The sequence below is a fragment of the Pagrus pagrus genome (assembly GCF_965226575.1).
Source record: "Pagrus pagrus genome assembly, chromosome: 19".
NCBI lineage: Eukaryota > Metazoa > Chordata > Actinopteri > Spariformes > Sparidae > Pagrus > Pagrus pagrus.
Genome location: NC_140203.1, coordinates 28796958 through 28811738, shown reverse-complemented (window position 1 = coordinate 28811738; position 14781 = coordinate 28796958). Strand labels below are relative to the sequence as shown.

At 41.7% G+C, this 14781-nt stretch overlaps 1 long non-coding RNA gene across 1 annotated transcript; it reads right to left on the bottom strand.

Annotated features, from left to right (window-relative positions):
• Window positions 1–4833: 4833 nt before the first annotated feature.
• Window positions 4834–9345, bottom strand: LOC311275005. The gene is made up of 4 exons (XR_014624807.1): window positions 8887–9345; window positions 8507–8637; window positions 5223–5368; window positions 4834–5100 (listed from the first exon to the last, which is right to left on the bottom strand). It is a non-coding gene; the product is annotated as an uncharacterized lncRNA (long non-coding RNA).
• Between the last annotated feature and the right edge of the window lie 5436 nt (window positions 9346–14781).

Genomic DNA, 14781 nt, shown 5'->3' with positions numbered 1-14781 from the left:
ATTGACACCCTCCATTTAAACTGAAGAAGGAGAATCACTTAAAGTTGATCCAGCTGAGAGTAGGAGACAGGATCAGTGATCTAGTTCAGTGAGTGGGAAACATATATATAAAAAAATCACAGCAAAACAAAGATTAAATCAAGAGGGCAGTATTTCAAACCAATCTTTTTGGGGGGCATTTTTGCCTATATGGATAATACAGTGAGAGACAGGAAATGTGGAGGCAGAGATTTTTTTTAATTTTTACAGTGGTTACAAATATGCCTGCATAACAGTGTATAGCTTACTCACTTTGTGAAGCCTCACATGATCTGTCACTAGCCAGTTAACTAAGTGAGATAGAAGATGGACTTAGGTGTCAAAGGTTGTAAGTTCAAGCCTCAACTAATGCAAAATGAACATTATGATGTCAACTGTCTGTCTTCCTGTTCTACACTTTGTTGCTCAGCCTCAGAGTTGCCTAAATTTGCCAAAAATAGCCTGGACCCGACCCATCGCTGCGCAGCAGCTATAATTACTTTTGAGTTCCTGTACATTATAACCATCACAGCATGCTGACATTTAGTAATGAACATGTGCATAACTATTATTATAATTACTCTATATTATCTTACCTGATGGCCTGAACACTGCTGGTGAAGTTCTGCAGGGCACATTTGATGAACACCATGTCAATGTCCCTCTTCTGGAGCTGTTGGTACATCATGTCAACATGAGGCATGATTTGATGAAACAGCTGCAGGAAAAAAACAAAATCTTCATCCTGCAGCATCCTCAGGAAGCCAGATGCCTCACTCACCATGGTGCTGTCAAAGGTGTGTCTGACCTGATGGTCTCAAAACACTCTGAGGTCGCCCAGGTTCTCATAGACAGTGCTCACAATAACACAACAAAATTTTGCAACAGCATAAATATCTTAAAAATACCATTAAGTGCAAGAGAGAAAGAAAATAAAGGAATACCACTACACTGCATACAGCAGGAAGATTGTCCACTGGGCCTAGCCTATATAGTAGGGATGCACCGATACCACTTTTCAAACCGATACGATACTGATACTTGGATCTGAGTACTTGCCGATACCGAGTACCGATGCCGATCCTTCTACCACAACAAAAAAACAAACAATTAGGCAAAATGCAATGAATTGGAGGACAAGTTCTATTTTCTTCTCTGCTTGTTACCAAAAATAATGATAAATATTAATAAATGACTGTAAAACTTTTCACATTTCAAGTGAAAATAAACATTTTCTGTGAAATTATTGCAGTTTCCTCATTTTAATCAAACAAAATATCAATTAACTATTTGGCACTGTCTTCAGCTTTTAGATTGACAAAACATGAATTAACCTATTGCAGAATGTCCACATTTGAATCAAACAAATATCATGTAACTATTTGGCACTGTCTTCAGCTTTTAGATTGACAAAACATGAATTAACCTATTGCAGAATGTCCATATTTGAATCAAACAAAATATCAATTGACTATTTGGCACTGTCTTTAGCTTTTAGATTGACAAAACATGAATCAACCTATTGCAGTGTCCACATTTGAATCAAACAAAATATGTGACTATTTGGCACTGTCTTCAGCTTTTACGAAAACATGAATTAACCTATTGCAGAATGTCCACATTTGAATCAAACAAAATATCAATTGACTATTTGGCACTGTCTTCAGCTTTTAGATTGACAAAACATGAATTAACCTATTGCAGTGTCCACATTTGAATCAAACAAAATATCATGTAACTATTTGGCACTGTCTTCAGCTTTTACAAAACATGAATTAACCTATTGCAGTGTCCACATTTGAATCAAACAAAATATCATGTAACTATTTGGCACTGTCTTCAGCTTTTACAAAACATGAATTAACCTATTGCAGAATGTCCACATTTGAATCAAACAAAATATCAATTGACTATTTGGCACTGTCTTCAGCTTTTAGATTGACAAAACATGAATTAACCTATTGCAGTGTCCACATTTCAATCAAACAAAATATCATGTAACTATTTGGCACTGTCTTCAGCTTTTACAAAACATGAATTAACCTATTGCAGAGTTAAACTTCAGTCAGAATGCAATGGTGTGGTCTCTGAACTAAGCTTCTTTTGAGAAAGTGAGAGGCAGGTTCTTTTTGATGAAAAGAATCATCTCTGCGTGATCAGCTGTGAGCCTGTTTCTGCTTTCACTCACAATGTGTGACACTGAGCTGAACAACCTTTCACTGTCAACACAAGTGCAAGGTACTGAAAGGTATCTGCCCGCCAGTTTAGCCAGAGTTGGGAACCGCACTTTATTAACCACCCAGTATTGTAGTGGTTTGTCTTCCCGTGAAATCGCAGCCTCTCCAAGATATGTCTCTACTTCTACACTTGAACCTACTGCAGCTGTGCCCACTGATGCTGATGCCTGCTCATCTGCAATTTCATCAAATATGCTGTCTAGACTGCTAGTGGTCTGGTCCGTGCGTGGTTTTCTTGAAGGTGGTTCATTCAGGTCATGATCCTCCTGCTCGTCCAGTTCTCCAGGCAACCTCAGCAGCTCAAGTTTAAGCACCTCTTTGGCATTTGCAGCAGTGGTAGCACTGGAGAAAAAACGATTTTTGTACCTAAAACAGAGAAAGAAAAAAAAAAAGTCACACAGTCACACACAGTTACTGTCACACTCACCTGGGATTGAGTAGCGTTGCGATGCTGTAGAGTGGGTTTGCCTCCACATGAGTGAATCGCTTCCTGACAGCTGCAGCCAAGCCTTCATCGCTTTGACCCCATGGTCTTCATCAGTCTCCCTTGTTAGAAATCTGTGCAGCACAGTGACTGCTGGAATGACGTCTGCGGCCATGGCATCTGAAGAGCTAACTTTCCGAGTTAACTCCTCGAATGGACCCAGGACAGAGAGCACCTTCTCCAGCAGAATCCACTGGTGAGCCGTCAGAGAATCAGGGAGTCCGTATTCAGACACGTATATTCCCAGAGCCCGTTTCTGCTCAATCAAGGACTGTATCATGTAAAACGTGCTGTTCCAGCTCAAGCCTTATTCACCAGGTTGCGAACTTTTTTTTTCACATCCTCAAAAAGTTTTGGCACCATAACATCCGTGATGTAGGGGTGGCTGGGAATCTCATATCATGGCTCGAGTGTGCTGAGAAGACGGCGAAATCCTACATTGTCCACAACTGACAGTGGCTGGTCATCCAGAGCAATAAAATGAGTCAGAGCCTCTGTAATTTTAACTGCCCTTGGGTTTTCTCTTGACATTTTTTCTCGCTTTTCCAAAACCTTAAAGTTAAAGTTGGTTGTTGTGGTTTCGCATTAGCCTTAGCAAACTCGGTATACTCAGGGTGATGATGTGTCCTCAGATGTTTTATCAAATTGCTCGTATTGAACGATGTACTCTCCTTTCCTCCCCTGGAGACCTTACCAGCACACAGTTTGCATTCTGCCTTGCTTCTGTCATCTTCGCATATTTTGATATGAGCCCACACTGCTGACATGGTGCTAACCGCAGCCGCCAGTTTTTTGGGGGTTTTTTTTCAACCGCCAGTCTCATTCCTCGCCTAACCACACTGTTTCTGATTAGCTCGACGTCTCCCCCTAGCCGCTGATCTAAAAAAATGCAGCAAAGATGCAAAGCCACCCTCTGATCGCGGTCTTCATGCAGAGCAATTGCATGCACTGGTATCGGTTCTTGGTATCGATGAACTTTAGCGAGTACGAGTACAAGTATATACCCGATGCCAGTATCGGTATCGGTGCATCCCTATTATATAGGTTTTTCTTTCTTTAACAGAAGGGTACAGTCAGATCTGCATTTGATGGTTAAACCTGCATGCAGCAGCAGCAGCAGCAGCTTAAGACTGCTAACAAACATGTCCTTCATAAATTATGTTCATGAATTGAAGTTAACACAATTAAGCACATCCTGTACAACACATGTAAACTAAGTGTTAACTTAACGAACATGCAACTATTATACAGATGTGCCAAATGTTATTAAAGGATAATTACAATTTTTTACAATCTGAACCTTATTTTTAGCATTAAATACGATCATTTACTCACCCAGATAACTTTGGTGTCATTACAAGTCGTTCCGACGAAATTAGCTCCAGCTGAGAGCCGCGTATATCCGTATAATGAGTATACGGGGCAGCACAATGCAGCCTCTAAATAACACATTATCTGCCGCGAAACTCGTTCATTCACCAATATTTTGTTATGATACACTAGTGCTATTCCCCTCTGAGTCTGGGGTTAGCTGTTATCAACACCCGGGGTCTGTAGGTTGACCTACTGATCTCTGACCTGGATGATATCATCTCCGACCGCTGCCCGGCTCATTCTGATAATTATCATTCCGCTTCGGCATTCGGGTCCATTTTTAGTGCAACTAGCCAGAGCTTTAGTAATTTCAGGTTGCGGAGAGGAAGCTGAACTTCGTCCAGCTGCTCATTTTGTTCCGACAAGTCGGAAACACGCAGAAACGAACCGTAGCATTAGCAATAGCAACAAGCCGCGCCGCGGTCGGAGATGACATCATCCAGATCAGAGGTTAGTAGGTCAACCTACAGACCAACAGCTAACCCCGGACTCAGAGGGGAATAGCAGTAGTGTATCATAACAAAATATTGGTGAAATTAACACATTTTGCGGCAGATAATGTGTTATTTAGAGGCTACATTGCACTGCCCCGTGTACGCGCATTATACAGATATACGCGGCTCTCAGCTGGATCTAATTTTGTCGGAACGACTTGTAATGACACCAAAGTTATCTGGGTGAGTAAATGATCATATTTTATGCTAAAAATAAGGTCCAGATTGTAAAAAACGGTTATTATCCATTAATAATCAAAAGAAATATACCATCTGACCCATTTAAAAAAAAAAAACAGTGTTATGAGTATGAAAAGCCTCTGTGGAGTTATCAATGTCCTGTATTAAATCATGAATGCTGTGCAGTGAATATGCCAACAGCTTCCTCCTTGTTGATCTTCTGGAGGGATCTGGAAAGGGGAGCCGCAGCAGATGAGGACAGGACAGTGCTGCACTCTCGCACTCTCAGAGAATCCATGAGGAGCCAAAAACGCTGACAGACATGAGAGACATATGTGAAAGGCAGAAGATTACAGTACATAAATAACACAAGCTATACAAACTGAAATACAAGTTATGATACTTTTTCATTAGAAATCACAAGAAGACCCTTACCTGCTTTATTTTTGCGCAAGTCCCCTCCTGCGTCTCAATGTTTCCTTCGGTTGGAGTTACTTACTTCAGTTTCTCCACAACAGGCTGGGCAGTTAGTAAATAGAGACATCAGCTGGCTTTGGCACACAATGAACTTGTCAGTAGCCCTGAAAAAAGAAAATTACCTATTAATTTGCACCATCTTGGCCTTAACCTCTTCAACCCGGGGGCAGCTGCGCATGTTGCAACACACACGATATAAGGGCATGCTAACCATGTAGCAACATATTCATGCAGCACACCCACTTAACGGGAAGGCTAAAAGCTCATGATAACCATTTCACCTAATCGAAACACAATTCTGACACCAAGCAACTAAATGAGCACGTAGAAAAAACACGCTAACAGCGCATGTCCGCAAAACTGGGGCTAGCGATTACGCTAGTTCATGCTAACGATACAAACAGCATGTCATATGAAAGCTGGGACTCTGCAGATTCCAACGGTATCAGTCTCATCTACGCCCCAAACTCACTGAAACAGCAGCCGAAGAAGAGCAAAAATAAACATCACTTTATACAGACATAATCATGAATTATGTTTTACATTTGCTGTTTTGTGATTATACATTGTGTTCGAGTGCATTACACCGTCTCCACCGGCTAATTCAATGTGTCTGTGTCACTTTGAAATGATTCCTGACAGTTCGGGAAAGGTTTCGGTTCCAGGAGGACAGGTACAGTGTGGGGTAGGTAGGACCCTTGTCTTCGCGCACGGTGTATTTGCCTCTGCACCGGCATCTCATCTGCCCCACCCCCTCAGCCACAGCCTCATCAGTTGGCGGATAGTTTTTGTTGTCATGGTGTTGGAGAATGCACCTCGATTCTATTGGCTCTGACGGTTCGATAGAGGTGTCAATCATCCAAATTGACCAATGGATTCCCAAAATGTCTATCGTCTAACCTGTTGTGGGTGATTGACAGCTCCGCCGGCATTACGCACCAAAACACAGAGCTCTAATTGATTTTTCAGAACAGAACCAAAACAGTTTTTAGAACAGTATTTAGATGGGTGTGCCCAAATGGCTAATTTCCACCTGAAAAATGTCTCTACTAAAACCTCTCTAACTTTGCTCTGTTTTACTTTATTGGCATCAGTCTTGGCACAGGTAATGTTCAGATTTTTTGCTATTATTTGCTGGAGGTTTTGGGCTGCAACTGCATGATTCAAAGGGGATATTCACTCTGAAAGTGTACAGTTTTGTTAGGCGGAAATGAAATCTCTCTTTTATGCTGTGTTCCATCTTCATTTACTCTGACCCAGTAACATCTAAACTAATGCTTACACCTTTTCAGAAATCTCACAAGTGTTACCTTTATTATGATACCAAGATTAGTCATATAGACCATGTAGTTGCAGAGATATACTCTATTCATTATGGACATGTCATTTTCGAGCACAGGCCTGAGCCAGACGCCTAGGGCTTAAGGGGTTAAATGGCCCCCATCTTGGGCTGTGCCTGGAAAGCTAGGATAATAAGAGGTCAATCTTTATACAATTATGTAACTTCATACATTCAATGGTTGGTTACTACATACACCCTTATCCAACCTGCAATCCCATACAACAATTGCCATCACACCCATCATTAAAAAACCTGGTCTTGACCCTGACAACCCAAATAACTTCCGCCCCATCTCCAATCTCCCCTTCCTGTCAAAAATTCTGGAACGTGCTGTCGCGTCACGACTCAGAACCCACCTCACCTCCAATAACCTGTTTGAATCCTTCCAATCTGGTTTCCGTTCAAAGCACAGCACCGAGACAGCCCTCCTGAAAGTCACCAATGACCTCCTCCTCTCATCAGACTCCGGACACCTCACCATCCTCATCCTCCTCGACCTCACAGCTGCATTTGATACCATAAACCACTCCATCCTGCTCTCCCGTCTGGAATCCTCTCTCCACATCACCGGCACAGCACTCTCCTGGTTTCGCTCCTACCTCACAAACCGACAACAGTTCATCAGCATAAACAACTGCACCTCCCCCACTGCTCCCCTGTCACAAGGTGTCCCCCAGGGGTCGGTGCTTGGTCCCCTCTTCTTCATTCTCTACATCCTCCCTCTTGGCCAGATCATCCGTCAACACGACCTTCAGTTTCACTGTTATGCCGATGACATCCAACTGTACATATCCACCAAAGCCATCACCAACACCACCCACTCCACACTCAGCAACTGTCTCACCGAAATTAAATCATGGATGCAAACAAACTATCTTCAACTAAACAGTGACAAATCGGATATAATCATCATTGACCCTGCCTCCCGCACCAAAGCCAGTCACAACTTCTCCCTCACCTTCGATAACTGCACTCTATCACCCTCATCACACACCCGCAACCTAGGAATCATCTTTGACAGTAAACTACGGTTTGACCTCCACATCAACCATATTACCAGGACCGCCTTCTTCCACCTGAAAAACATCGCCCGTCTCCGCCCCTCACTCACCTTCTCTGCTGCAGAAACCCTCATACATGCATTTGTCACATCCAGACTGGACTACTGTAACAGCATCCTCCATGGCTCACCATCTAAACTTCTCAAGAAACTGCAATACATCCAGAACTCAGCCGCACGCCTGCTCACCCATACCCGCTCCAGAGACCACATCACCCCCGTCCTCCGTGACCTACACTGGCTGCCCATCACTCACCGCATACAGTTCAAAATCATCCTCCTCACTCACAAAGCACTTAATAACCTAGCCCCCCCTTACCTCACAGACCTACTTCATAACCACACCCCCTCCCGCGACCTCCGCTCATCCGAAGGAAACATCCTCTCCCCACCTACACGGACCAAGCACCGAACCTGGGGAGACAGAGCCTTCTCCATCGCTGCCCCCTCCCTCTGGAACTCACTCCCCATACCGATCCGTACCTGCACACACCTCCCAACATTTAAAACCATGCTCAAAACGCACCTTTTTAAAATAGCTTTTAATTTATAATCTTGATGTGCTTGTTTTATACTGTTCTCTGTGTTTTTACTGTATCTTACTGTTTTTAACTGTATATTTCATGATTTTTTTTTAAAAGTGTAAAGTGTCTTTGAGCATCTGTAAAAGCGCTTATAAATAAAATGTATTATTATTATTATTATTATTATTAACAGCTCTGTCACAGAATGTGTTAAAGTGTGTTAAAAATGGAGGTCAGATAGTGTTGGAGTTGTACCGCCTGTATGCATATAGATAGCATATATAATTAATTCTCTATATGAGTTATGTTACACTACCTGTTTCACGATGAGAAGGTCTGAGGCTGCACTGTGAGCCGCAGTTGGGCACTGAGGAGCCAGGGAAAGCCTGTTGCTGCAGCATTGACTGTCATCTCCCCTGCCTCATTACTGCCGATGTCTCCCAAATCCTTCAAAATATAGCACATAAAATACATTAGGAATGTTTTAACTGTGCAAACAGGGTCACTGGGCTGTAACTAAACTTGACACTTCTTATATTGGCAAACCGAGTGCCTTTTCATAAGATACGTTAGCGTTAGCTAGCATTGCTCACTTATTAGCAAGCTAGCTGCGCTGCTCTACAACAACATGTCACGTTGCTTCTTATGTACGTCCAGTAAATGGGTACTTGGCAAACGTTATAAAACAAGACTTACAAGTGGCTGTTCACGTTCAGCTGAGTCTCTGTCTGATCCGTGACTGTCTCCTGCCGGGGCGGCAGCACCAGCAGCTGCTGACAGACAGCGGTCCAGATGAGGCTGTCAGCACCGAAGGCACCGCACCGCACCGCACCGGGGGTTGGGAGGGGGGGGGCTCGCACAGTTCTTGTTTCGGAATCCCAGTTGAACTCCATCAGATCGCTGGAGTGATAATCCTCTGGTTTAAAGTGAGCGACACACAACCAAGTTTTTCGTAGCTGACGCAGAGGTGAAGCCCCTTCTCTTCAGCTGCACAACACGCACCCAGGCACGGAAGATAGCACCGTTTTTTTTCTGTTAGGAAACCGGTGGACTCTACCATGTCCATGATAACGCAATCCAAACCTGCTGTAAACACACTGACTCACGATAAGACGACCGCTCTGACAGATAGCCATCTGCTCCCACACTAAGCTATGGCAGCTGCTAGCATACAACTCCCTCTCGTGACGTAATATGACGCGATGTTGGAAAAAAACAAAAAAAAAGAGAGTTTTTAGGCGCTGTGCTCACTTTTTCGGTTAAATTTGTGCTCGTGTCTTGAAAAAACATTTCAAATCCTCACTCAACTTTTCAAACACAACATTACATATTTATTTTGTAAACCAGTATAACCTGCAATGTGAAAAATCCTTAGGCACACTTGTATTGGGGGGTCAACCACCATGCAAAATTTAGGGTCTCTAGGGTCAAAGGGGGCCATTTAAGACCAAAAAAGACATGTAAAACTTTTTAACAAAAATATCAAAACTTTATCCTAAATGAATACGATTTGAGTATGTTGCTCAGCTAAAATTGTAATACAAGAACATTTTGTTCCCATAATTGGAGCTTTCTTCGCTAGTGGCCAGCAGTGGTGAGCTTTTGGAATAGATAACAAGTTTCAGGTCATTCAGTTTGTTGGAATGGTGAGCCTCATTTGGTTTGAAAATGTGAAAGTTTGAAGGCCCGCCTACCAAAAAGTAGATGTCTAATCAAAGCCAAACCAATGCTTATCTAGTCATCTGGGGCTACAGAACAACATATCAAAAGCTCAGACTTCCACGACCTCTATAAAAAAAATGTGTAACACACTTTTGAATTGGGCTTTTGAAAAGGACCTTTCTTCTAAATGACTTATATTTTGATTTCGTATTCTTGTGTAGGGGCCCCAAGACAACTTCCATGCAAATTTTGGGGTCTCTAGGGTGAAAGGGGGTCGCATGGCAGCCAAAGAGACAGGGGGTATTAAAGGTGAAAAAACAGGTTTGAAGGGATTTAGCCAGATTTTTATTGCTCACCTATAAGTGTCATACAAAAATATTTTTGTCCCATAATGATTAGAGCTTTCTAAAGCTACTTAGCTTTCCTATTCAAAACACGCTGTACACATTCAGGATGACAAACTCTCTGTTATTCCTCTTAATCTGCAAACCAATGCACCAGTCTGCTTCGAGTCGGATTACGCTGACCACTGGGGCATACCTTTTATGCAAGAGTGTCACTGTTCTGTGCATGTTTAAAATACTTTTATTAAAACATGTTACTGCATGTCCTACTGTATAGCCTCCCCTTTCACCCCCTCCATGCCCCCGGCTTTACTGTGTGGCCCCGGCTGATGGAGCCCCTGCTGCACCATCCACCGGGCCGCCAGTAATGCTTCACTGTCACACCAACTGGGGTGAAAGTCCTCGCAGACATCCCACGGGACACATAAATAGTGGAAAATAGCTAGTGGAAACAGCATTTCCTCAGAATGATTGACATGTTGGAGGACAAATAAGATGATCCACCCGGGGTGCTGCATTTGCAATGTTATAAAAGGTTGGCCACCAGAAAAATATCTATGACCCAGTAGGATTACAACCTATATGGACAACCCAGTTAATTTTTTGCTGGAAATCCAATATGGCCACCACAATATTAGCCCCTGTATAATTGAGGTGAATAGGGCAAAAATTTAAACTAAGAGATATCTCCATAAAACTTCACAGGTTGATCACTGACATGAAAGAGAACATTCTTTGTATTGGAGGGTTCCATGAATTTATATTTAAATATGCAAATAGGGCATTATTTGATTACATTACCCTTAACCTAACCCTAACACTGTAAAGTAACCTCGGATTAATGGGTAGTCGGACTTTTGGGGGGTCGGACTGACGTATGCTCTCCCAATTCTGTATGGAGGCAATTTCCTGAGCAGCATCAGAAATCTCTCTAGTTAGAGGGAGAAGACAGACTTCAAAGCTAAGGCTGTTAAGAGAGGACTCAGGGTGGGGGAGGGGATGCCACCATAGGATGCCACTCAACAGGCTTAGAAACTGACCTTCAGTGTCACTACAATGAGCTGCCAGAGCTAAAATATCAGTCTTTCCTAAATATTGTCTCAATATTCAGCCTTCCATGATAAGTCATTTTTTACAAGTAACAAAATTTAACAGAAAAGAAAAATTCTAATTGTATTTTTTATTTTATTTTCAAAGTAATTTAAATATACATATCTGGTATAAAATATGTGAAAATCCCTATTAAAGATAAACAGCATTTAAAAAGTTCAGACTTCTGCTGCTCTGTATCTCAGATTGATTAAGTGCCATACTACATGCTCCTCTGAAAGTTCAGTCAGGTCAGCTGCAAGTCAGGGTGGGGGAGGGGAGCTTTCAATGCACCTGCACCTCCAAACTCCCTCCAAAAACACTGCTGCGTTCAAGGCAGGCAGGAATTACTGATTTCCTGGAACTGAATAAATAATGATTATTAATACATGTATAACTTCTTAATCCCTTTATAATGTGAAATTATTTAAAGATAAAAAACTATTTTAACTCGTTTTTACTAATCAAAACCATCCCATGGCTTGTATGACTGAGAATATTAAGATTATTTCATTTTTAATAGGCAGTTTTCGTATTCTTCACTCTGCTTAAAACTATATCTGAACTAATTATTTAATACTGGAGTAATTACCTCAATCTGTAGTATTTTTGCATTGAAACATTTGATAAAAGTTTCCTTTCAATTTGAGGCCATAACAGTAGTGAAGTTTCCCACTGCCTAGAGCAGTGAAGTTTCCCACTGCCTGTGAATGCAATCGGAGAAGCGGATCGTGCGGGAAGTCGACTGAGGACTGGAGGTATGTTTGCGGTACTATTTCTTTTTATTAATTTTTGCATGTTATCTTGTCGACATTCAAATTACCCCATTTACTAAATGCTTGAAACCTTACTTACTATCGTCTATCGTATCCTTATAGCATGAAGTCCGCCAATAAAGCCAAGCCAAGCCAAGCCATATTAGGTCGATTGTAACGTTACAAAATACATAAATTACGAGATTGAAACAAACAGTGAAAGTGATTCAGATTTTAATGATGAACATCTGTGATAGACTGCTATGAGCTGTTCTCATGGCACAATCCTTTGTGCATATGGTGGCATGCAAGGTTAGCCACAACCACTAGCCACAGCTGTAGTCACCAAGGATGTTATTTCAACAACCAGTATGTAACAAATTACGTTTCCATGCTCAACGCTTTTTTTTTTTTAATGTCAACTCACTCGATTGTGATTTTATATAGAGGACGTGTTGAAAATATCAAGAATAAACTCTGCAGGGGAAGTCAGCACCGTTTTGGGAGGAACCCGCATAGTCAAAAATGACCTCCTAGTGTTTACCAAACCACACCTTGACCTTGTTGGAAAGCGTCATGAGGTCAAAGAAAGATGTGAAGGAGAATTCAAAAAGACTGAACTGTCTGCGTTGCTCAGAGAATCCGACTACACTATGTCTTCAGGTGTTATTGACATGGTCTGCGAAGGAACAGAAGCACATGGCTAATTCATATGCAAAATAATGTCATCAGACTGTTTGGACCTTCTCTTGAATTATAAACTGTAATTATAAACTTGAGAGGCAGAAGAAACTTTCCTGGAGAAATATACTTAACCCTTGTGTGGTGTTCATATTTTTGTACTCAACCTGTGGGTCTGGTGGACTCGTTGCTTTTGGGGGTATTTAATTCACCACAATCAAAGAATTTCATGTTAAAGTAACAGATGTTTACTTTATCCCAAAATATATATATATTAGGGCCGGGACTCGATTAAAAAAATTTATCTAATTAATTAGAGGCTTTGTAATTAATTAATCGAAATTAATCGCATTTTAATCGCATATAAATATTTGACCTGAGAACAGTGAGAAGCAATTTTTTTCATATGGGTTTTAGTATACCATTGAATAATGACTGAAAACATAAGCTTAAGCAACAAAACATTGTTTATTTTTTTTTCAAGGTGGTATTTAACCAAGACCAACAGACTAGGGATGCAAATTATCGATTAATTAATTAATCGTTAGTTGATGGACCTTATCGATCGATTAACGATTACCTGATAAGATGCGGTTTTCCTGAGAACCTAAATTTTAGGGGAAAATTTAAGCTGAACATTCCTTATACAGGACTCTACACTAGTTTGTTAGTTTATTTTTAGAGCACAGCACAATGAAAAATGTTTAAGAAACACGTTATTTGGTAAATGGTCTTTCCTGCCACTACACTATGATGATTACTGTATTTAACTACTTAAATCACAGTAGCATAAACTGATTTGTTGAACTCAGCCTGATGTAAACATTAATAAAACACAGGCAGCTCTATGTTTTCCCTGTGTGATGTTCAGGGACAGGTCAGGACAGTCTGAAGACAGAGAGCTCTGAGGTTGAAGTCTTATGCACCGTGAGACAGTGACAGGTCTGTAGGCTACCTACGTCTTGACCACATGTCAGCTGTTCAGCTGCAGCAGAGGAAACTCCGCTGTTCTCAGCTCCACTGCGACGAGCCCTTTTAAAAAAAACATTTTTTTAAATTAAGCTCCAGTTGCGACCGGCTAAACTATGGGAGGATACTGTAAACCGGCGCGGATCCGGTGTGTTTATCAAAGCTTGGTCCCAGTGCTGAGGCACCGGGTCGGTTTGAGCTGCGTTCAGGCTACATTAAAACTTTATAGATCCATGGGCAGTGATCAGTGTCGATGGCTTTTTAACTCATTAAATAATTGTGCTCCAGTATAATCAGTACGCCTGAAACTCATCCAGTGAGAAATGTTCCGCGGTGCAAAAATAAGTGCGATTAAAATGCGTTAATTATTTAAACACATTAATTTTTGTGTAATTAATTAATCTTAATTAACGCGTTAAAGTCCCAGCCCTAGTAAATATTAGTTTAAATAGGTTATCTCTGTAGAAATCTTTAGTTTGTTTCCACAATTTTTGGTTCTATTGTAAGCTTAATTGATTTGATAATTACCCTGTCATTTATTTTGGTTTAGTCAAGTAGTATTTAAGCGGTTCCTTTGTTTCATTTGGGAGAAGAGAGGTGGAGGGTATGTTTGGGTTGTGTTGTGTCTTTTTGGTTTTGTTAAGTTAACCTTTAAAGGGCCCTAAATCTTTTTTGTTAACTGTTTGAGTTATGACTTATGTTCAACAAAAGAAAATACATTTTATCAATTTTGGATAATTTTGAGTCTGCGTCCCTGTGTCGACTGCTGGGTCCCTCACATATGGTGGCAGTGGTGGGATATAGCCAGTAAGGGACTCCCTTTTCCTCCATTCTCACCATTTTTTCCTTTTTCTGAGTGCAACAACCTCCTGCGAAAATGCAGGGGAACTGCAGGGGGCGTGGCACCCAGCGAGGAGGAGCAGCAGCAACCCCTGGTGTGGTGCTAGCGAAAGGCCCTGAGGATGGCAGTGCCGGGGAAGAGGACAACACCAGCAATCTGGGAGAACCAACTCTCAAAGAGCTGGCCGACATGCTGCGCACACACATTGTGTCTCAGGAGGCACGGGAAGCCCAGCGCATCCAAGAGCTGG